Source organism: Ornithorhynchus anatinus, chromosome X1 (genome assembly GCF_004115215.2).
Source record: "Ornithorhynchus anatinus isolate Pmale09 chromosome X1, mOrnAna1.pri.v4, whole genome shotgun sequence".
NCBI classification, from domain to species: domain Eukaryota; kingdom Metazoa; phylum Chordata; class Mammalia; order Monotremata; family Ornithorhynchidae; genus Ornithorhynchus; species Ornithorhynchus anatinus.
In genome coordinates, this window is record NC_041749.1 from 58,849,160 (window position 1) to 58,874,419 (window position 25,260).

General features: G+C 44.9%; 1 protein-coding gene across 2 annotated transcripts in view; it reads left to right on the plus strand.

Annotated features, from left to right (window-relative positions):
* Nucleotides 1–25,260, plus strand: part of FRMD4B (FERM domain containing 4B) — a 336,920-nt gene that overhangs the window by 95,356 nt on the left and 216,304 nt on the right. For both annotated transcript variants that reach the window (XM_029050698.2, XM_029050699.1), the window contains exon 2: nucleotides 3,704–3,829. The gene's annotated coding sequence lies outside the window, so the exon portion shown is untranslated. The remainder of the gene's footprint in view (nucleotides 1–3,703; nucleotides 3,830–25,260) is intronic.

Genomic DNA, 25,260 nt, shown 5'->3' on the forward strand with positions numbered 1-25,260 from the left:
ACGGTTTAGTGTAAAATGGAAAAAAAAAAATGCTAGCCACTGAACATTGTATTTTGTTAAGCCTGCCCTCTGGTGTTCAAAAGGTTAGTTTACAGAATAAAGAAAGCCAATAAGTAAGTGGATTGAAGCAATGGAATGAAGTATGGATTGAAGTTTGTGAATGAAGTATACAATATTCAGTTGCTATTGCTTAAGTGTATGTAGAGAAAGAATAATCACTTGCACAGATGAATCAAGAGAATTGAATCTGTGTTGATTTTCAAGTCTCTTCTTTTTTTTTGGTTATTTTAAGAAGCTTCTCAGGCAAGTTAATATACCAAAGGAAAGCAAAAAGTTGTGTTTGTACAGTTGCCAAGATAGTTCAGAAAAAGTGGAATGCTCGTGAAATCAATTTTTGAAGAGCTGGTCTGACATTTGGATTCAGCTGTGTGTATGTGTGTGCGCACGTGCACGCGTGCGTGCGCACACACACATTACAGTCCTTTAGTTTGAATTTAGTATTTGGCAGAAAAGGTTAATGTTATTTCACACTTTGTGTGTGGAGAGGTTGTCCTTCTTATTTTCGGCACCCATCACAGTTCTTTAATCTGTTTCTCGGTATCCCAGTCTTTCTGAAACCTCTCCAAGGGGTGAGCACCCTCTGCCATGATTGCTTCATGCCAGACTGACCTGCCTGCTGCTTTTGTGTCCCAACAGTCCACTGCTGTACCACATCCATTTAGCAATCAGATGGCTGATATCTTGGGTCACCTACCTTCATGGAACCTATGTTTAGGATAAGGGTAGAGGGAAGCTCATCATCAATAGGTTCGGCACTTGAATTGTTTTTTAATTAGTGGCAGTGAGTTGTGTGTGGCCATCTTCTCTCCCAAGTGCTTAGTACAGTGCTTTGCACACAGTGCTCAGTAAATATAATTGAATGAATGAATCTACACTTCTTGCACGGGCCCCATAGACCAACAGTGTGCATTGGTTAGGATTGTAGTCATTGGCTCCAGAACAAAATATTCCTGGGCATATTCCACAGCAGCTGACATTATTGTAGCATCATCTTCTGCATACACCATTGTTCAGTTCCCTGTAGACTGTGAGCTCGTTGTGTGTAGGGAACATGTCTACCAACTCTGTGTTGAACTCTCAAGCTCTTAGTACAGTGCTCTGCACACAGTAAGTGCTTAATAAACACCACTGGTTGTAATGTTCCCTTGCACTTTAAGAGGTCTTTCCTCCTTATTTACCTGTGTTGACGTCACAATTTGTTCTATTAAGCAGTTTAAATCTGCATCTGCACTAGGAAGCCTCTTCCAAAAATATCTGTTTCAGCAAATGTTTTGCCCGAACATGTCTTAAAAAGCATCAAATGTTTCCATAGAAGAAGTCATTTTGGATATATTAATCTTTTTCCTGAAAACATTTAACTCTTTACTACCAATGAAAGAATGCTGCCTGTTGGAAACCTGGCTATAAAATATGCAAAGGCCTTGAAAGCATTTTTTCTGCAAAGAGCTCCTGCAGTTAAATTGCTGTTCTTAGGCTTGTGTGTCTCTTCAGTGTTTTGCTTGCCATGTAAACATGGCCAATGTAGGAGTGCAAATGTTCCTTAATTGGGGGGGGGGGTATATCTTTAAATCTTTACTAATACTGACGTGAAAGTATGTGTCTTATAATCAAGTTTCCATTCCAAATTCACTTAGGTCATTAGCCACCAAAATAAAAACCTACTTTCATATAGCAGAATTACAGCACTTAGTACATTGCCTGGCACATAATAAACGCTTAACAAATACTATTAAAAAATACATGAATCCAGTGATAGTCAAATAACATGGACTGCCATGTTGGCAATGTACGAGGACTAGTAATAGTATTTACCTACTGTGTGCGAAACACTATACTAGGAACAATACCCTGGTGAGAATTAGACATGATCCCTGTGCTGTGAGGAGAGCGGTGCCTGACAGACTCAAAAGGAAAAATTAAAACAATAACAACATAAAACAAGGGCAATGTTCAAAACAAAAAGAGCAGTAGGGCAGTGTGTTTAGATGATCAGAATGTCAGGCACCTCTTGGATCAGAATCCAGCAGTCACAGCCCCAGCTACATTTATGGCAGTAAGAGCACACAGGCTTCCCAACATTCTAAAGTTTGTGGAGGCTTTGTCCTGCTGTTGCTAATGACCTTCCCACTGTCATATTGTACTCTTCCAAGCACTTAATACAGTGTTCTGCACGCAGTAAGCACTCAGTAAATACGATTAGTTGGCCCATAGGTTGGGAGGAGGGCGCTGGCAGGAGCAGCGAGTTCCTGGAAATGCAGCAGGGCTATCCAAGGGCATTGTAACTCCGAAGACTGGTGGTAGCATAGAAACTCCTGTGCACTGGAAATTTTGTTAGAAAAGTGTTATTGATTCCCAAAGCCCATGTAGGTAACAGGAGATGAATCCCTCTTCATTCATTCATTCTCTTAGATAGGGGAGGCATGACCTAGTGGAAAGACCACAGGCCTGGGAGTCAAAGGACTTGAGTTCTAATCCTGGCTCTGCCACTCATCTGTGGTGTGATCTTGGGCAAGTCATCTAGCTTCTCTGTGCCTCAGTTTCCTCCTCTGCAAAATGGGGACGCAATATCTCTTCTCCCTCTTAGTACTGGGGTAGATGCATGATAATCAAGTTCCACTTGGGGCTCACGGTCTAAGTACAGTGTTTGAAACATAGTAAATGCTTAACAGATATCACTAGTTTTTTAGGGTTTTTTTTAACTTATTATTATAGGTGCTCCAGGGAAGCAGCATGGTGTAGTAGATAGCGCATGGGCCTGGGAATCAGAAGGTCATGGGTTCTAATCCCGGCTCTGCCACTTATCTGCTGTGTGACCTTGGGCAAGTCACTTCATTTCTTTGGGCCTCAGTTCCCTTACCTGTATAATGGGGATTAAGACTGTGAGCCTCATGTGGAGCAACCTGATTACCATGCAACTACCCCAGCACTTAGAACAGTGCTTAGCACATAGTAAGCACTTAATTACAACAAATACTATAGTTATTTTTAGTGGGTTCACAAATGTGACTGACCTGTACAACTTTGAATTAGGGAAGAGGAAAGGGGTCTCCTTACCCACTTTTCCCTTTCTCTCCTTCTGCCCCTTCCTCTCCCCACCAACCAATTGGTTACCCTGTAAGCAAAGAAGCGCTTATCAGAAGTCACGCCATCCAGTTCTAGACAGTGTCTGAGAGTCCTAGTGTCTATCCTGCATACACAAACCATGTGCATAGAGAATAATAACTCTGGTATTTAAGTGCTTACTATGCCCCTAAGCACTGGGGTGGATACAAGCAAATCGGTTGGACATAGTCCCTGTCCCTCGTGGGGCTCGCAGTCTCAGTCCTCGTTTTACAGATGAGGTAATTGAGGCACAGAAAAGTGAAGTGACTTGCCCAAGATCACGAAACAGACGAGTGGCAGAGCTGGGATTAGAACCCATGACCTGACTCCCAGGCCCATGCTCTATCCACTACACCACACAGTCAAGTGCACTGTTTCTGAATAGTAGAGCCGCTTCAATGAAGCAATATGCAGGAATATAAGGATTGAGAATATCCTGTCACCCTGTAGATATCTCTGGAGCAATGCTAAGATTTGAGTGAGATTTATGTTCTTAAAATGATATATCAAATTTGAGATGCTGTTGTTTTCTGGATTGTAGGATTTACTGAAGATTCTGGATAAAAGAGAAAAAATAATGAGCAACTGAAAGATGAAATTTGAGCATCATAAGGAAAAGCAAAAGAGTACAGTAAGGATTAAAAGACAGAGATAATCAGTAGTTACGGTATGTATAATGCTATGCAAAAATTTGTGGTGTTTAGAATGGGTAGAAATGCTTATAATGAAAATTAAGTTATAAAACTATAAGGTGACACTGTTGTTCTCTAGAAATTGTTTCTGATGGAGAGTAAGATAAATGGTGATCTTATGTAGAGCAACCTACTAAAATCGGAGTACTAAACATTGAGTCATTATGCTATTAGGGCTATTGTCTTTTACAGATTGCTGGTGAACTGGAGGAAAAAAGCACACCATATATTTCTAGCCATGGTTGAAGTAGCAAAGCAGCTATCACTGGAATAGAAGGAAACCTAGGTACAATGAAATGATTCTAAATAGGACAAGAGATCACTTGAGGTGGGGAAAAATGCTTGAAATATTTGACTTGGTGGGGTAATTGGTTTTTCCCTTTAAGAAGAATGGATTGTAATCCAAAAGGAGAAACGAAAAGCATTTGACTTGAGTGGAGAGTGAGCAGATGCCTGGATATATATGGCCAGGTGCTCCCATGGCACCAGGAGCTTCACAAGGCTCCAGGGGACTACCCAATGTCTAGGACAGCCTCCCCGGTTCTACCCTACACCGTGGGTTTCTAGCCCATATTCCCAACTTTTTAAATTCCAGGGAAGGTTTCAGCACTTTGTAATCAGGGATCAGTGAGGAGTCTGAGGACTATCCCCTCTGAGTCATTTCAGTCAATCATATTAAATGCTTACTGTGTGCCAAACACAGTACGAAGTACCAGGGAGAATACAGTAAGACAGTGTTGGTAGACACATTCCCTGCCCACACGAGTTTACAAGTCTGGGGGGCCATACATTAAGATTTTAAAAAAAAATTATGGGTTTGTACATAAGTGCTGTGGGGCTGATGAAGGGTGAATCAGTGGTGCTAATCCAAATGCAAGGGTGATAGAGAAGGGAGTGGGAGAAGAGAAAAAGAGGGCTTAGTCCGGGAAGGCCTCTTGGAGATGTGCTTTTAATAAGGCTTTGAAGACAGGGAGAGATCGGAACTAGGTGGGCAACCACTGGAGGTTCTTGAAAAGTGGGTAAATGTGGATTGTACAGTTTTGTAGAAAAATGATCTGGGCAGCAGAGTGAAGTAGGGACTGAAGTGGGGAGAGAATTAGGAAGGTCACCAAGTAGGCTGATGGAGTATTCAAGATGAGATAGGGTAAGTGCTTGGATTAATGTGGTAGACGTCTGGATGGAGAGGAAAATGTGGATTTTTAGGTAATTTACATGCTGGCATTTTGGATTGCTGACTCATTAGCTTTCCTTAACTGTTTGGGTTTTTTTCTTGGTATTTTCCAGTTGTAATGTGACTGCTCTCCCCTACTTATGTTATTGCTCTCTGCTGTGGCTCAAGGCACTCTCATAAAAGACTTAGCTGAATGGGCATATCCAAGTTACCCTGGTGATAGAATTTGCATTGTTTGGTATCTTACCCTGGGCTCACCACTCCATGGTAGGACCTCCCTGAGGAGAAAACTTTTATTGTTTGGATGTTCTACCTCATGTAGATGTGTGATTGACCTAATTGTTCTGGCTGAGCACTACAGGTAAGTAAAACCCTACCCCTTCCTCACCTGGGATAAGATTAGATAATAAACAGTGACTAAATCTTGTAGGAACTTCTGTCATTTTTTTTTTAAGGCAGTCGGGGAGACCCCAGAGCAGATAACTAAGGAATCTGGTGAACTGAGGTGGTACCTTAATTTAGAAATTAGTGATGCCATTGTCGATGACTGACTTAATTGCATCTCATTCAGAGGAATGGTCTGAGAGCCTCATTTAACCTGAGCAATCCAGTGCAACATTGCAAGATGCTGAAACATAAAGTTATGATTTCTCCATCACTGGCTAAAATGTTGGGAATAAAAAGTCATTCATTAATCAAGAAAGCAGGTGAATTTAAAGGTGGTTTTGAAGAAGACCCTGTGAGGGAGGACCTCAAAGGTATTCAGAAGACATTGGCCTAGTACAAGGTGCTTTAGGAAGAGGAAGACTATTGTTCAACCTAAGTTGGACAAATTATTCGCTAAAGTTCAAAATCCACTACCACAGTCAGCAGAGCAAATATCTACTCCTGAAAAAACTGTCCTATACAACTCATTCATTTGTATTTATTAAGCGCTTACTGTGTGAGAGCACTGTACTAAACACTTGGAAGAGTACAATACAACAATAGAGTGATAATCCCTGCCCTGGGGGTGGGGAGACCGACATGAATACAAATAGACAATACAAATAAATAAAATTACAAATATATTTATAACTGCTTTGGGGCTGGGAGGCGGGGAAGAGCAAAGGGAGCAAATCAAGGCAACGCAGAAGGGAGGGGGAGATGAGGAAAAGTGGGGCTTAGTTTGGGAATGCCTCTTGGAGGAGATGTGCCTTCAGTAAGGGTGAAGGGGGTGCTATTTATTGTGCACAGCACTGCATTAAGTGCTGGGGTAAATATAGGCAAACCCCACTACACAACCAGATGCTGTTCCTTGACAATGTGGTTGTAGAACGAATATCTATATCATGGGGATGCTTTCCTATAGACTTATAAGTTGTAAGTATGCATCTGTTTTGAAACCTCCGGAAAAGTAATATGAAATTCCTTTACATGTGATCTACTGAGAAGCAGCGAGGTTTAATAGAAAGAGCAGAGGCTTGGGAGTCAGAGGACGTGGGTTCTAATCCTGGATACGCCACTTGTCTACTGTGTGACCTTAGGTGAGCCACTTCTCTGTGCCTCAGTTACCTCATCTGTGAAATGGGGATTAAGACTGTGAGCCCCACCTGGGACAACCTGATTACCTTGTATCTACCCTGACACTTAGTGCCTGGAACATAGTAAGTGCTTAAAACATACCATTATTATTATCATTGCTGTTATACATGAGTTCTTAGGGTATAAATGCATTCACAAGTGCTAGTGAAGGGATGAGATGGCTCAGGGTGCTTAATTGGGGAAAGATTTTTGGAGGCAGTGGGATTTTAGGAGGGATTTGAATGTGGAGAGAGGTGAATGGAGGAAGGCTGGTGTGTCAAACTAGGGGAACAGTGTGAGCGAAATGAGGGATGAGAAACTCAAGTGAGGTAGTGTGAATAGGTGGGTTTGAGAGTAACAAAGACATGGAGCTGGGGAATAGCGGGTGAAGAGAGCAGATAGAAAAGATGGGGCCCAAATAGGGGACAGCCTTGAGGCTGATTGTGGGGGGTTTTTTTGTTGTTTGTTTTTTTCTGATGTGGAACGACACAGGACAGACACAGCTAGTGGAAGATTTTGAGGATAGAAGAGATGTGGGCCGAGCGATGCTTCAGGAAGATGATCCGAACAGTGGCGTGGAGTACAGGATGAAACATGGAAAGGCTGGGAGAGCAGCAAAGAGGCTCTGTGCCCCTTGATCCTGCCTCTTCACTCTCTCCAGGGACCACTTCAGACCTCGGCCTGCTGCAAAACTATTAGGGAAAGGAGTCAGCAGTCCTGGTAATCTTGGCTAGAGCCAAAATAGCCTGCAAAGAAAAGGAAGTACAAGTCTGGTAAATTGTGTTGTGTTGGGGCTGGGCCCAGCCCACCAGTCTCCACATACCATTCTAATCCAAATTGGGAATTTTTACCACTGTGTTCTGTCTCCCCCTGCCAAAGCAACCCTGCCTGTCTTCTCAGTGCAGCTATCATTCACATTGGCCATGAGTGAGGGTTTCTGTCCCTGCTGTCGACAGTTCCAACCCCAGAGCAGCACTCAAACTGAGTTAAAACAGACTCCACAGGAAGTAACCACGCCTGGAGCCAATGGCAGTGCCGCTGTAAGAGCCAGAAGAGACCTTGGTCACTGCCTTTCCTCAGCTGGTATGAGATCTTGCCTTAGCCTAGGGGCTGGGGTATCTGTTTAACTCTTGCCCCACGGTCCTGCTTGAAGGGAAAAGAGGACATAAATAGAAGCCCAGTGGTTAGCATTGTTCATGTTAAGGAATGAGAGAATTCTGAGTACCACTGAAGTTATCTACACTCCAAACAGACATTACTCCTGGTGCCTATTAGTGAAATGGGGGATTTCTTTGGCTCTAATTGGAACAGGGAAGCACTGAAAAAATACTGCTGGCACTTCTAATGCAGAAATGGTTTCCTTTTATTTTGTTCCAAACATTTCTTAAATTTGAAAACAAATGGAAAAAAGTTGCCCAAGATATTCTTAAGCATACAAGAAGCACTTAAAATGGCTTGTGTGCTATCTGAAAAGTTGGACGTTTCTTTACCCTACTTCTGAAGAGTCTTGAGATAGAAAACACCCATTCTCCCCCCCCACCCTTTTTTTTTCCTGGTTTGCTCACAGAAAGAGCACTGACACATTTCAGCAGTCACAGCTCAACTAAAATATGTTGGATTATGTAACTGCAGGATGAAATGGAAAAACATCACATTTTCCATGGTTTTTATACTGCCTAGTGTATTATTCAAGAATCGTACAGTATTACAAAGTGTTCTCTGAACATGTTTTGAAACTGACTCTGCCAGTGTGCTTTGAAATTTTCAAGGACTGTTCAATGCATTACTCAAGTTACACAGTTGGCTGTTGAATAAGTCATTGGGCTCTCCGTGGGCTGCTGTAGAAGGCAAGTGGATTGGAGCTCAAGTTTGTACCCTGGTGCTTACCTGTATATCCCATACTGCATCCACTTTCATAAATTAAAAAGATGAAGTATGTTAATAGCCTCTGTGTTTAGTCCCATGCTGCTAACATATTTAGAAAGAAACAATCATTAAATGACTGAATTGTTGATTAATATTACACAGCAAGTGCTATTTTCTCCTCCTCCCCCCTTGAGTGTGTCCAGCTAATTTTTTACAATTGCAAAGGTCAGCATGGGTTCTTAAAAGCTCTTGGATCATCTTTTATAGGCTCTTATTAATACTTACATGCTGGATAATTGATTATTTTTAGAATTTTATCACTTAGAGTTTTTTCCTCTGATGCAAATTACAGTTCCTCCAGGCCAACTTTTCATGTATTTCTCTTCCATAATCTTCCAAATTTGTTGACAGGTAGCTCCTCCCACTAATTTGGTGGCCTGCCTTTGCATCTTCTCTTCACATTATATAAAAATCAGTTTGTAACTTTGTAAGTCCATTGATTATCCAACAACCTCACCACCTGAATCTCCCACCAGTAGTCTCAAGGCTCTATATGAGCTGGCTGCCTCTTACCTATCTGCTCTCTTCAACAGGTGCTTGTGCTTTTCACACCTAAGGAAACCACCTAACCATCCCTCAGCTCTTTTAACTGTTCTACATAATCATCATCATCATAATTGTATTAAGTGCTCACTGTGGTTGAGCACTGTACTACTGGGGTAAATACAAGACAATCAGATCTCATGTGGGGCTCATAATCTAAGTAGGATGGAGAGCAGATATTGAATCCCCGTTTTGTAAATGACGGAACTGAGGCACAGAAATGAAGTGACTTGCCTAAGATCGCACAGCAGGCAAGTGGTAGAGCTGGGACTAGAAACCAGGCCCAAGTTCTTTCCACTAGGCCACACTGCTTCTCATCCAATGCATTGTTCATGCTTTCACCACCGTGACCACCCCCACCTCGGCTCGTTCTTTCTCCGCAGCATCACCAAAGTGCATTCCTCCCTCCTTCAGCACACTCTTAAAAAAGACATCTCCAGAATTCATTCCCCAACATTTCTGGTGTTAAATTCCCTCAGCACTCCTTGGAACTTTTATTTTTGCTATTCATCTGTTTATTATTAACACCTACTCTCTAAAATATTTTGTCAGTTTCAGTCCACGGTATTCGAGTGCTTGCTGTGTGTAGAGCTAAGAGTTTGGGAAGGTACAGCAGAATAGATTTGGTAGACATAATCCCACAAGGAGTTTATAGTCTACAGGGAGGAGTTTATAGCTACTTTGTCTTGTCTTCCTCTTGGGATGCCCTCACTCCCTCTTCCCCCTTGAGGTGATTCATCTCCCCTGGTCATCGCCTGCTTATTAACACTATTGTATTGTATCATACTGTACCATGTTGCTATATTACCAATTTCGCTTGTTATTGTTTATTGTTGTCAGTGCTGCCACCCACCTCTCTGGCCTCACCAGCCGCCTGACTTTGAGTTTGATCAGGTCGGCCCTTAATCAAGCCTACCCCCGACCCTGGTCATTGCCCGCTTATTAACACTACTGTATTGTATCATACTGTATCATGTTGCTATATTACCGATTTCGTTTGTTACTGTTTATTGTTTCAGTGCTGTCACCCACCTCTCTGGCCTCACCATGTCCCTCCTCCCCCCCTCCTCCCTCCCGCCCCTTCCTATCCTCCCCTTCCCCTTCCCCTCTCTCGCTCAGCTCTTTCCCTGCCTCCTGCCCTCCTCCCCCCCCCCACCCTAGAACCCCACTTTACCAGCGCTACCCCTCTTCCCCCTCCCCCTACTCTCCCCCCCACCAAACCCCCTCCTCACCCCCTCCCCCCTTCTCTCTTCCCCACCCACGCCCCATCCCAGTCCTCCTGTCCCACCGCTACCCCTCATCCCTCTCTCCCCGTCCAGGGCCCCGCCACCTCCTTCCCATCCAAACCCTCCCCTCCCCGCGCTCTCCCCCCCCCCCCTTGCACCCACAGCTACTTTCAAGTGTGGCCTCTGGAACCTCCTCTCCATTACAGGTAAACTACCTTTCGTCCGTGACCTTTTCCTCTTGCGCTCTCTCCTCCTCCTCGCCATTTCAGAAACGTGGCTCACTCCCGAAGACACGGTCTCCGCCGCTGCTCTCTCCAGCGGAGGCCTCTCCTTCTCCCACTCCCCCAGACTCACGGGAAGGGAGGAGGTGTCGGCTTCCTCCTCTCACCCCGTTGCCGCTTCCGCACTATCCCTCCTCCCCCCTCCCTCTCCTTCCCCTCCTTCGAAGCCCATATCATTCGCCTCTACCACCCCCTCCAGATACTTGTCACTGTCATCTACCGCCCTCCTGGTCCCACCTCTGACTTCTTCAACCACCTAGACCCCTTTCTCAGCTTCCTTCTCTCCTTCTCTCTGCCCACTCTGATCCTCGGAGACTTCAACATCCATATGGATGTACCCGACGACTCCTCTGCCGCCCGCCTGCTATCCCTCCTCGACTCTGCCGACCTCCTGCTCCACCATACCGTGCCCACTCACCGACTCGGTCACACCCTCGATCTCGTCATCTCCTACCGCTGCACTATCTCCTCCCTCACCAACTCTGAAATCCCTCTCTCTGACCATAACCTTCTCACCTGCCTCATCTCTCACACTCCCTCCCCCTGCAAATATTTGCTACTGCCCCACAGAGACCTCCGCTCTCTCGATCCCATCCGTCTTTCCAAAAGCATCTCTCCTCACCTCGCCGCCCTTTCCTCACTTCCCACTCTCGATGATCAGGTCTCCGCTCTCAACTCCACCCTCTCTACTCATCTCGACTCTCTCGCCCCCCTTTCCCTCCGCTGCTCTTGCTCCACTAACCCACAGCCCTGGATCACCTCCTCTATCCGCCTCCTACGCTCCTATGCTCGAGCTGCCGAGCGCTGCTGGCGAAAGTCCAAGCACCAAGCCGACCTCACACACTTCAAATTTATCCTTTCCTGCCTTAACTCTGCCCTCTCCTCCGCCAGGCAAAACTTCTTCTCCTCCCTCATCGACACCCATGCCCATCACCCCCGCCAATTGTTCCGGACCTTTAACTCTCTCCTTAGGCCCCCTGTTCCTCCCCCTCCCCCATCTCTCACCCCCCAATGATCTGGCCACCTACTTCATCACAAAAATCAACACAATCAGGTCTGAGCTCCCCAAAGTCACCCCTCCACTTCTCCCCTCCCCCCCACCAACCCTCTCCCCTACTTTCCCATCCTTCCCTGCAGTATCCTCAGAGGAGATCTCCTCCCTCCTCGCAAGTGCCCCCCCCCCCACCTGTGCTTCGGACCCCATTCCCTCTCACCTTATTAAAAACATTGCCCCTGCCCTCCTCCCTTCCTTAACTTCTATTTTTAACCACTCAATCTCCAATGGCTCCTTCCCCTCTGCCTTCAAACATGCCCACGTCTCCCCCATCCTAAAAAAAACTCTCTCTCAACCCCACTTCCCCTTCCAGGTATCGCCCTATCTCCCTACTACCCTTCCTTTCCAAAATCCTAGAACGAGTCATCTACAATCGCTGCTTAGAATTCCTTAACTTCCATTCTCTCCTGGACCTCCTCCAATCTGGCTTCCATCCCCTCCACTCTACCGAGACTGCTCTCTCTAAGGTCACCCATGACCTCCTTCTTGCCAAATCCAATGGCTCCTACTCCATTCTAATCCTCCTTGACCTCTCTGCTGCCTTTGACACTGTCGATCATCCCCTCCACCTCCATACCTTATCTCACCTCCCCTCCTCCTCCATACCTTATCTCACCTTGGCTTCATGGACTCCGTCCTCTCCTGGTTCTCCTCTTATCTCTCTGGCCAGTCATTCTCCGTCTCCTTCGCAGGCGCCTCCTCCCCCTCCCATCCTTTAACTGTTGGAGTTCCTCAAGGGTCAGTTCTTGGCCCTCTTCAGTTCTCCATTTACACTCACTCCCTTGGTGAACTCATTCGCTCTCATGGCCTTTGACTACCATCTCTACGCAGATGACACACAGATCTACATCTCTGCCCCTGTCCTCTCCCCCTCCCTTCAGGCTCGCATCTCCTCCTGCCTCCAGGATGTCTCCACCTGGATGTTGGCCCGCCACCTAAAACTCAACATGAGCAAGACTGAGCTCCTCCTCTTCCCTCCCAATCCCGGTCCTCTTCCTGCCTTCCCTATCACCGTGGATGGCACGACCATCCTTCCTGTCTCTCAGGCCCGCAATCTCGGTGTCATCCTTGACTCATCTCTCTCTTTCACCCCACACATTCTATCCGTTACTGAGACCTGCCGGTTTCACCTTTACAATATTGCCAAGATCCGCCCTTTCTTCTCCACCCAAACGGCCACCTTTACTGCTACAAGCTCTCGTTATATCCCGGCTAGACTACTGTGTCAGCCTTCTCTCTGACCTCCCTTCCTCCTCTCTCACCCCGCTCCAGTCTATTCTACACTCTGCTGCCCGGCTCATCTTCCTGCAGAAACGATCTGGGCATGTCACTCCCCTTCTTAAACACCTCCAGTGGTTGCCTATCAACCTCCGCTCCAAACAAAAACTCCTCATTCTAGGCTTCAAGGCTCTCCGTCACCTTGCCCCTTCCTACCTCTCCTCCCTTCTCTCTTTCTACTGCCCACCCCGCACGCTCCGCTCCTCTGCTGCCCACCTCCTCACCATCCCTCGGTCTCGCCTATCCCGCCGTCGACCCCTGGGCCACGTCCTCCCGCGGTCCTGGAACGCCCTCCCTCCTCACCTCCGCCAAACTAATTCTCTTCCCCTCTTCAAAAACCCTACTTAAAACTCACCTCCTCCAAGAGGCCTTCCCAGACTGAGCTCCCCTTCTCCCTCTACTCCCTCTACCACCCCCCCTTCACCTCTCCGCAGCTTAACCCTCTTTTCCCCCCATTTCCCTCTGCTCCTCCCCCCTCCCTTCCCATCCCCTCAGCACTGTACTCATCTGCTCAACTGTATATATTTTCAATACCCTATTTATTTTGTTAATGAAATGTACATCGCCTTGACTCTATTGCCATTGTTCTTGTCTGTCTGTCTCCCCCGATTAGACTATAAACCCATCAATCGGCAGGGACTGTCTCTATCTGCTGCCGACTTGTTCATTCCAAGCGCTTAGTACAGTGCTCTGCACATAGTAAGCGCTCAATAAATACTATTGAATGAATGAATGAAAGTCTGTCAGTGCTTTGAGGGCAGAGATTACCTTTTACAGAGGTGCCAACCTGTTAGCTTAAATTTGGAAGCAAATTTACATGAAGGCGGCTGGGGGAGGAACTTTCTGCCTCCTCCCCTCCACCAGAGTTCAAAAAGCTCCTGACAAGTCTTGAAGCCTGGTGAGTGGAGAAAAGCCCATATTGTGACCTCAGAGCCTGGTGTAGTGTAATAATCACCATTCAGAGCCCCTCCGAAAGAGAACAAAGCCCCCAGTTCATCTCCAGAGACTCTATCACACTTTCCAGCTGAGCTGAAGGTAAGATTTATCCCCAGCTTGACCCAGCCCTGTGAGGTGAGAGTAACCCTGCTAGTTCCCAAGATCTGGGAGCGGCTATCTTTAGCCCCTAGGGCATAAGGTGAGCTAGCCTTGGCTGTCTGCACAAAAATGAAGTGGGGAGCCTAATTGTCCCCTTTATCCCCTTGGAGCTGGTGTGTATGGCCTCTTCCAAGCCCACAGTAAAGGGGTCTGTATACAGAAGGTAATAAATACTCTTGATGATTTTTTGAATCAAGGTATATTTCAAAAGTATCTCCTCCTCAGTTAAGCTAAGTTATTCGAGATATGACCCTAAGAAAATGTACATATTCCATTGCCTTCAGTAATTCATTGCTTTTCCTTTTCTAACTGGATGGTGCTACCTGTCTCAACACCGAATATCCTCACCTACTAGCTCCACTTAAGTCAAGGGCTGGACAAGATCATCAATAATGAGGCCTAAAACTCCATTGATTCTCCAGCCTCAAAGCAATACATAGACTCATTGGGCAGGGCATGGAAGGAAAATACCCTGCTATTGTAGGGAGAACTGAAATGAGATATGTACAAGCAAACACAGTAAAGCAAAAATTTACTTTTTTTAGCCTTCTAATAATAGTGATGATAACAATTGTGGTATTTAAGTGCTTACTATGTGCAAGCACTGTACTAAGTGCTGGGGTAGATGCAACAAGGTAATCGGATCCCACATGGGGCTTAGAGTGTAAGAGGGAGCACTGGTATTTAATCCCCATTTTGCAGATGAGGGAACCAAGGTACAGAGAGGTGAAGTGACTTGCCCATGGTTACACAGCAGACAAGTGACTGAGCAGGGATTAGAACCCAGGTCCTCTGACTCCCAGGCTCATGCTGCTTCTGTGTATTTACCGATCCTCAGCACTTAGGTGTATATTCAGTTGTACATTCAGTTATTCTATTTCATTACAGCATAGTCTATTCCCTATCTGATTCTTGTTCTTCCTGCTGCATCCACTATTTGTCTCCCCCAGTTAGATTGTGGGCAGGGAATATGTTCTGTTCTTCTGTTGTATTTTCCCAAATGCCTAGTACCGTGCACTGTACTCATTCAATTACTCATTCAACACCATTTCTATTACTACACTGTTTTAAGAATCAGGAGGCCTGGGCTCTAGTCCTGGTTCTGCCTGTAGCTGGCTAATATGAATGAAGATAGCTCATGCACTTCAACGTGTTGTATCCCTGCCCACCCACTCATTGTACTCCATATCCCAGCAGCGTGGCTCAGTGGAAAGAGCCGGGGCTTTGGAGTCAGAGGTCATGGGTTTGAATCCCAGCTCTACCACTTGTCAGCTGTGTGACTGTGGGCAAGTCACTTCACTTCTCTGTGCCTCAGTTACCTCATCTGTAAAATGGGGATTGACTGTGAGCCCCACGTGGGACAACCTGATTCCCCTGTGTCTACCCCAGCGCTTAGAACAGTGCTCTGCACATAGTAAGCGCTTAACAAATACCAACATTATTATATCCCAGCAGCAACAAGCAAGTGTTGCTGAGAAAGCAGTTAACATGATAAATCGATTCTTCTGTGCAGGTTCTTAATAGTATTCATTCAGTCGTATTTATTGAGAGCTTATGGTGGGCAGAGTACTGTACTAAACACTTGGGAAAGTACAATAATAATGGACACATTCCTTGCCCACAACAAGCTTACAATTTAGAGGGGGAGACAGATATTAATATAAATAAATTATATATTTAGTATTAAGCACTTACTGTGTGTCAAGCACTTCAGTCAACTCCAAGGGTCTTATTTTGTCTTATGCTGTTGTTGTCTCCAACACGTAGTGACTCCATGGCCACATCTCCCCCAGAATGCCCCATCTCCACCTGCAGTCGTTCTGGTAGTGTGTCCATAGAGTTTTCTTGGTAAAAACACAGAAGTGTTTTACCATTGCCTACTTCCACACAGTAACTTTAGAGTCTCTGCCCTCGACTCCCGTGCCGCTCCTGCCCAGCACAGGTGAGTTTTGACTTGCAGCAGCTTGCCTTCTCCTTGCTAGGCACTACCCAAGCTAGGAATGAAATGGGTATGCTTCTGTTTGACTCTCCTTCCCATAGCTGAGACTAGTAGAGTACTGGAAACTCTCCAGGTGTGGTCCTGAGGAGAACTCCAAGGGAGAAACAAGTTAATCAGGTCCAATAAAGTTCCTGTCCCACATGGGGGCTCACATGAGGAAAGGGTGAACCAGCATCCCCCACTTTTACAGATGATGAAACTGAGGTCCAGAAAAGTTAAGTGACTTGACCAACGGTCATGCAGCAGGCAAGGGGCAGAGTTGGGATGAGAAGCCAGGCCCAGCTGCTTCTCAATTATTAGTTCTGAAATCTCAGGACTGAGTCTGACCTATCACTCCTGATGGGAGTCTCCATCATCAATGTCTACCTACTGTTATTACTGCTACTACTTCAAGTGAAGCATAATCTTAAACAAAGTGGTATTATGACAGCTTGTTTATTGGGAGATAGCAGCAGGCCCACCAGCCTTCTGTGAGCAAGTAAGAGAAGGGTTGTTGTCCTTGAGCAGAAATTTAGGGAAGAACAGATCAGTGAGGAGATTTGAATTCATAGAGGTGCAATCGTATCAGTGCAGCAAATGCTTATCTTTACCTGCAAAGTGTGGAATCCCCCCATATTCAGAACCTTACTGAGGTCCCATTTCATCTAAGAGGCCTTCCCCGATTAAGCCCACTTTTCCCTGGCTCCCTCTCCATTTTGCATTGAATATGCACTTCAATCAGTGCCTTTGGCCATTGGTTATTATCCCCACCCTCAGCCCCACAGAACCTATGTACATATTTGTAATTATATTAATATGTGCCTCCCCTTCTAGACTGTAAGCTCATTGTGGCCAGGGAACATGTCTCCCAACTCTTGTAATCTCCCAAGCCCTCTGTACACAGTAAGCTCTCAAATATCATTGATTGTCATTTGTAAATAATTATTTTAATGGATAAGATCTCATTGTATTGGAAGATGCCAAATACATCTTGGGCAGTGGTATAGAGTGACCTGTTGGCTAAGGGGAAGCCTGTGTAGGAGACATGTGGCCAAAGATGTTTCAAAGCTTTCCCAAAGCACTTATGTAATGATCCACCTGTGATTTATTTAACTTGTCTGTCTTTCTCTCTAGTCTGGAATCTCCTTGTGAGCAGGGAACACATCTACCAACTCTGTTATATTGTATGCTCCCAAGTGCTTAGTACAGTGCTCATTAAGTACCGTTAATTATAGGACAGTTCATTCAATCGTATATATTGAGCGTCTACTATGTACAGAGCACTGTATTAAGCGCTTGAGAGAGTAGAATGCAACAATAAACAGACACATTCTCTGCCCACAATGAGCTTATAGACAATGAAATAGAGGGGAAAGATTCATTTCAATTAAAGAGTATGATCTTATCACATTGTATTATTCCTGGGTAGAATATTGACATTTTGGAAATCTATGCCCATTTAGCCGACTTGAACCCTGAACGGGGTTTTTTGATTAGGCTTTTTAATCTACACTTTAAAAATTAATTTTAAATATCGGCCAGCAGAGGGAGCCCAATGAAAAGAATAGCCACCTCCCCGCACTGGTCTTGTTTCTGGCTTCTTTGTAATATGGCTGCTCCTATGGGTGTCTTTTTTTAAATCACAGCAATTATTAGACACCTTTTCTCTTGGTAGAAGTATTTTACTTCCTGATAGACATTTCTTGAGTAAGTCTTCAGCCCTGTAGCTTTTTCTCTATGACCACTCTTGGGCACAGGTAGGAAGCAAAGAGAGAGCAAGTGGTGGGGACTAGAGGCAATCTCTTGGGCAGTACCCATAGCTCAGACAGGCTAGTAGTGGAATAAGGAGAGAAGTACAGAGTTTCCAGCTCTCTCAATAAGTAACTGGCATTTTTGTAGACTTCAAGTCAATCAGAAAGCAGACACAAACATTGAATCACATGGTGAGAATTCCATGTCTGCCAACCTCAAAATACTTCAATGAAAATAAATGCTTTTCAATCCTGCTTTGATTTGAGTGAAAACAAGAGGATTTTTGTGTGTGTATGTGTGTGTGACAGACTTTAGTTTTGTTCCATGCAGATTTAACCACTGTATGTTTCCTGAAATAAAATGAGGGTGGGTGGGGTGAAGCATATGCCATAATCATAAACACTGACTGGAGAAGCTTTGTAATTGTGAGATTGTATTTAAAATAACCATTATAGTATTGTTAGACCTCATGTCTGGGAACCAAGTGTGATACAGTAGTCCTCTGCTGCTAACAGATGCATTCTTAAGTGAATGCATAATTGGCAGAATTATCACGTATATTATCACTTTAATGGAATTCATCCATACCTCTATTGTGACTATACTTCGGTCTTTGGCATGGTGTGACAAAATACCGTAAAGCTGTCTTTTAAATTGATAGTGTATATGATTTTAGTTGATCTTTCTTGACTGTAAACTCATTGTGGGCAGGGAATATGTCTGTTTATTGTTATATTGTATTCTTCCAAGCGCTTAATACAGCTCTGCATACAGTAAGTGCTCAATAAATACAACTGACTGACTTCTGTCTTAATGCAAGATGCTACATAGTACTAAATGTGCCCCAATTCCTGGCTTTGCATGGAACCATAGGTGGCATTGTGAGCATTGGGGTGGGTCTTGAGGGATATGGTGAGTGGAGGCTATGCTTCCAGGATGTGTGTCATAGGCCAGCCCCTGAACCTGGTGAGATGCAGAAGAAGAAGAATAATAATTGTGGAATTTAAGTGCTTTCTGTGTGCCAGGCAGTGTACTAAGCTCTGGGGTGGATACAAGCAAATTGGGTTGGACATAGTACCTGTCGCACATCAGGCTCACAGTCTCAATCCCCATTTTACAGATGAGGTAACTGAGGCATAGTGAAGTGACATGCCCAAACTCACACAGCAGACAAGTGGCAGAGCTGGGATTAGAACCCATGACCTTCTGACTCCCAGGCCTGTATTCTATCCATTGTGCCATACTGCTTGGAATCTAGCCTGTGATGGAACCCAACAGAAACAAAAGGAGAGCCTAGCACTTCTGCTAGGGGAAGAGAAACTTAATGACCCAGCCCCAGAGCCCTCCCTATCCCATCTGGGTTCAATCCTCCCGCCCCCAACTCATCCCAGTGCTGCTGGCATTTGCCCTCCCTCAACCCCCCAAGTATGGAATGGCTGTGATCTTGAGCTAAACCACTTAACTGGCTATGTCTCAGTGTCTCCATCCTGATGGGAATGTAACTGATTTGGCAAAATTTCCAAGATCCACTCCAGTAAGGGAGAGAATAGCAGTAGTAGTAAGAGTATGCTTTGAGCACCTACTCAGTGCAATGCACTGTATTAATTGTTGGGAAGAGATAAAAAGGAGCACAAGACATTCTCCAGCCCATGGAATTTACACTCTGTGAAGGAGATACATAGAAATATCAAATACGCATACATACACAAGTTTGTTTTATGGTATTTAAGCACTTACTATGTGCCAAGCACTGTACTAAGCACTGGGGAAGGTAGAAGGTTGTCAGGTTGGACACAGTCCCTGGATCACATGGGACTCACAGTCTTAATCCCCATTTTACATCTGAGGTAAATGAAGAACAGAGAAGTTAAGTGATTTGTCCAAGTTGTCACAGCAGACCTTTGGTGGTGCTGGGATTAGAATCCAGATCCTTTCATTCATTCATTCATTCAATAGTATTTATTGAGCGCTTACTATGTGCAGAGCACTGTACTAAGCGCTTGGAATATACAATTCGGCAAAAGATAGAGAGTTCCTGCCCAATGACGGGCTCACAGTCTAATCGGGGGAGACAGATGGACAACAACATAAACACAAAGTAGTGTGACCTAATGGATAGTAATAATAATATTGGTATTTGCCAAGCACTTACCATGTGCAGAGCACTGCTCCAAGCGCTGGGGGAGACACAGGGTCATCAGGTTGTCCCACGTGAGGCTCACAGTCTTCATCCCCATTTTACAGATGAGAGAAGTGAGCCACAAAGAAGTGCTCTGCACATAGCGCTTAACAAATACCAACATTATTATTAATAAAATGGGGATTAACTGTGAGCCTCACGTGGGACAACCCGATCACCCTGCATCTCCCCCAGCGCTCAGAACAGTGCTCTGCACATAGTGCTCAACAAATACCAACATTATTATTATTAAAATGGGGATTAACTGTGAGCCTCACATGGGACAACCTGATCACCCTGCATTAATTCATTCAATAGTATTTATTGAGCGCTTACTATGTGCAGAGCACTGTACTAAGTGCTTGGAATGAACAAGTGGGCAACAGATAGAGACAGTCCCTGCCGTTTGACGGGCTTACGGTCTAATCGGGGGAGACGGACAGACGAGAACAGTGACAATAAATAGAGTCAGGGGGAAGAACCTGTATCTACCCCAGTGCTTAGAACAGCGCTCTGCACATAGTAAGCGCTTAACCAATACCAACATTATTATTATTGAGCCAGAAATAGCTTTCCCAAATCTGTGTGGTGTTGAAGCGCTCTATTGACCAACGGGAACAGGGAGGATCCAGCACCTCAAGCCTTAAGGGTCACTGGTGAAACCCACCTGCAGTTCAGAGAGCTGAACACCTGAGACTTGCCCAGAGTGGATATTCTGGGAACTTGGGCTAGACCCCTTGCTTGACTAAGATTGGCTTTCCTTGTTCATTTTTAATTTTTTTTAGGGTATTTATTAAGCACTTACTCTGTGCCAGGCGCTATGCTAGACAGCGGGGTAGACAGAAGCTAATCAGGTTGGACACAGTCCATGTCCCACATGGGGCTCACCGTTTTCAGCCCCACTTTCCAGAGGACCTAAGTGAGGAACAGAGAAGAAGTGACTTGCCTAAGGTCATACAAGCGGACAGAGCCTAGGTTTATTCATTTGCATTTGAATGCCACCTGGGTGTTGAACCCTTGGTGAAGTTCTGGGAATTTTTAAAGTGAAATTCTGGAGAGGCAGTGTGGCTTAGGGAAGGTGGTGGGAATCTGGGAGTCAGAGGAATGGAGTTTGAATCTCAGCTCTGCCACTCGTCTGCTCTGGGACTTAAAATCCCTTAATTTCTCTGCGCCTCAGTTACCTCATCCATAAAATGGGGATTAAAGTTGCGAGTCTCATGTGGGACACAGACTCCAACCTGATTAGCTTCTATCCACCGCAGCACTTAGCATAGCGCCTGGCACATAGTGAGCGCTCAACAAATACCATAAAAAAGCCTAGCCTGCAAGCTACTAGGCAGCAAACTTTTGGGCCCAGACTTTGACCTGTATTGCAAATCAAACTTTCCAAGCACTTAGTCCAGTGCTCTGCACAGAGTAAGCACTCAATAAATACAACGGAATGAAACTCAAACCCCCAACTAAAAAAGTTTTTGGCCCTTTTCCAATTTCAATCACATTTATCAAGCCCTTACTGTATGCAGAACACTGTATTAAGCAGCTGGGAGAGTAAAAACAGTATAATAGACACGTTCCCCGCCCACAGGGAGCTTAGAGTCTAGAGGGGGAGATAGTGGCTCAGTGGAAAGAGCCCGGGCTTGGGAGTCAGAGGTCATGGGTTCGAAACCCAGCTCTGCCACTTGTCAGCTGTGTGACTGTGGGCAAGTCACTTCACTTCTCTGTGCCTCAGTTCCCTCATCTGTCAAATGGGGATTAAGACTGTGAGCCTCACGTGGGACAACCTGATTACCCTGTATCTACCCCAGTGCTTAGAACAGTGCTCTGCACATAGTAACAATACCAACATTATTATTAGCTACAGACAGGAACAATTTCCATTCCCTTCCTCCACATGCCTTGCCGTGATGCTACAATCCTTTCGCTCCTTGAAAACTCCCCCAAGCCATCAGCAGGTTCTTTCAGACACCCCTAGACACCACAACCCCCTAACCTCCTGACTCCAAGACCCATGGTCTATCCCTAAGGCCACACTGCTTCTCCTAGTGCTCTTAGTTCTCTCAAGTGCTGAGGGTGGCCATAAATAAATACATACACAAATGCAAGAAGTGGCTGAAGGGTTCTTAAGAATCAGATTATTGACACAAGCCTAGGATATGATGACTTCTCTCCTAGATTTACAGCTCCACTGCTGCAGGGGTGTGGAAAGAGCCCATTTGAGCAATGAGAAATGGCAAAATAATCTCCTGGAAAAGACACACACACACACACACACACAGAGTTCAAACACCACATATTTACTGGTGAGATCATGTTTCACCCACAATGCCACTCGCTTTGTGGATGAAGTATTATAAATGATGCACATGGCCACAGCATTATAATATTTTTGCCATTTTAAAAAGACTACTTCATTGTCATATTTTTATGGTCAAGCCATGTCATTTTTTTTCTCTCAATCCATTTTCTTGTAAGTCCTCAGGATTTGAGAATATGAGTAAATCACTCTGGTAATTGAAATGACTCTACACCCACTCCCTTGGAGAACTCATTCTCTCCCATGGCTTCAAGTACGATCTCTATGTGGTTAATTCCCAAATCTACCTTTCTAGCTGTGACTTCTCTCCTTCTCCACAGCTTTTCATTTCCCCTTGCATTTCCCCATCTCTACTTGGATGTCCCATCATCACCTCAAACTTAACATATATAAACATATGTAAGGGAGGGGGTTCATTCGTAGGCACTTAGATCCAGGAGCAGAATGAAACAAATAGAATCACTGAGTTTTGCTATAAAAACTATGGCTTTAATGCATAAACCTAAGAAAAAGGTATGGCTTTAAAGTATATAAACCTAAGAAAAAAAGCTAGGGAACCAATGCATAAAACATATCCAAACCTCGAACAAAAGGTAATACATCCTCTTGGATCTCAATATGTCACCCCACCACAGAGTGGTTAGCGGGCATGCACCAACCACTCTCCCAGATGAACAGGTCCTCGAACCCCTTTTCCTCTCTAGTACTCTGCGGGTCCCTTACGGAGCCTTGGACCAGGTGCCCCCAGATGAGTCGAGCACAGTCTGGGTTGTCCTAGCTTCCCCTCCGGGTTTCAAGAAGCAGCAGCATACCCAGGTGCACATGGCTTTTTTTATGGAGGTGATATGGATGTGGAAGCTGGGCATCTGTATTCTGCTAACTGCATAAGCATACCCTATCACTACCATGTTTTGGAAAAAAATTACCTGCCTATAATGCATAACATCGAGCTTCTTCCGTATGATCTCTAATCTACATATAAACATTTCATGAAAATGGCAGGCGGGGAAGGTTTCAGGGAATTTGGATGAGATGTTTAATCCCTGTTAGGTGCAACCTTGGGCCATGTCTGCAAGCTGTGGTCTTTGACTACAGGTCCTTCGTTACTCATACATAAACAACTAAGATAGCATAATGATTGCCGGATCACAGGAGGTGACGGGCCTTTCTAAAATGAAGTCAGTTTGGTGCGCTCTCATCGGGCAACTATGGACATATCCCAGGCCGGTCTCACACAAGTCCAAAACAGAGCTCCTTATCTTCCCACCCAAACCCTGTCCTGCCACTGAATTTCCTGCCACTGTAGACATCACCATCCTCCCTGTTTTAGAAGCCCTTAACCTTGACATTATCCTCGACTCATCCATGTCATTTGACCCAGCCATTCAATCTGTCACCAAATCCCTGTCGGTTCTTCCTTCACAACATCACTAAATTCCTCCCTTTCCTCTCCATCCAGACTGCTGCCACACTGATCCAAGCACTTACATCCCACCTTGATTACTGCATCAGCTCCCTCCTCAGTCTCTCCCCCAGTCCAGTCCATACTTCACTCTACTGCCTGGATCATTTTTCTAAAATTCAGTCCATATCTCTCCACTTCTCAAAAACCTCCAAAATTGCCCATCTACTTCTGTATCAAACAGAAACTCCTTGCCATCATCTCTGAGGCATTCAATTGGCTCTCTCATCATCATCATCATCAGTGGTATTTATTAAGTGCTTACTCTTTGCAGAGGACTGTACTAAGAACTTGGGAGAGTACAATACAATAGTAAACACGTTTCCTGCCCACAGCGAGCTTATAGTGTAGCATCTCTCTCCTACCTTACCTTGCTGTCCTAGTACTACAACCCAATCCCATGAGCTTCACTCCTCTAATACCAACCTATGCACTGTATCTCGGTCTCATCTATCCCACCCCCCCTCCCACTGGCCTGAACTCCCTCCCTCTTAATATCTGATGGTCCCCCACTCTCACCACTTCAAAACCATCGTAAAATCACCTCTCTTCTAAGAGGCCTTCCCTGACTAAGCCTTAATTTCCCCTATCCACCCTCCCCATCTTGTTGCCTATACACTAAATTCTGTATCCCTTAAATCCTTCTATGCATGTAGCCTTATACTCTGTCAGTTTCTTCATCTGTAATTTATTTTTATGTCTGCTTTCCCCTCTAGTCTATGACCTCCATGTGGGCACGGCTCATATCTACCAACTCCACTGTATTGCACTGATGAGATTTTGTGAGGGAACGAACTACTGTATTCTGCTTTCCACTCTTTCCAGGATAGGCCTCTCCATCAGTGAGGTGGAATGATTTCATTATTATGGTATTTGTCAAACCCTTATGTGCCAAGCACTGTACTAAGCTCTGGGGTGGATACTAGCAAATCATTCAATAGTATTGAGTGCTTACTATGTGCAGAACACTGTACTAAGGGCTTGGAATGTACAATTCGGCAACAGATAGAGACAATCCCTGCCCAATAACGGGTTTACAGTCTAAATGGTGGACATAGTCCCTTGTCCCATGTAGGGCTCACAGTTTCAATCCCCATTTAACAGATGAGGTAACTGAGGCACAGAGAAGCTAAGGGACTTGACCAAGGTCACACAGCAGACAAGTGGGGGAGCTGAGATTAGAAGCATTTACCTGGTTAATTTTCATCCTATAATCTGCCAGTCTCCATCATTCAGACCAAAAAGATCCAGGTTGAGGCCAGAATGATCTGATTAGATTGCTTGTAATGATCCTATTAGCTAAATAATTGTAAAATCTCTGCTTTGATTTGTGTAGAAACAGTCCCTGAGCTGTGTGCAGGTGGCTGGTTCATTAATTATACATGCAGTACCTGTAGCACAGTAAGTGTAGCGGAAAGCATAAAAGCAAATATCTTGTATAGTACCTGTGAATTACCATATTGAGAAGCAGATGGTGTTGTTTTACAATTACGCTTGTTAATTTATGTATTTCCTTGCATCAATTCTACTCCTATCACCTGGTTTAAGAACTTAAAAGGTGTGCTTTTTGAGCCTACATGGTGC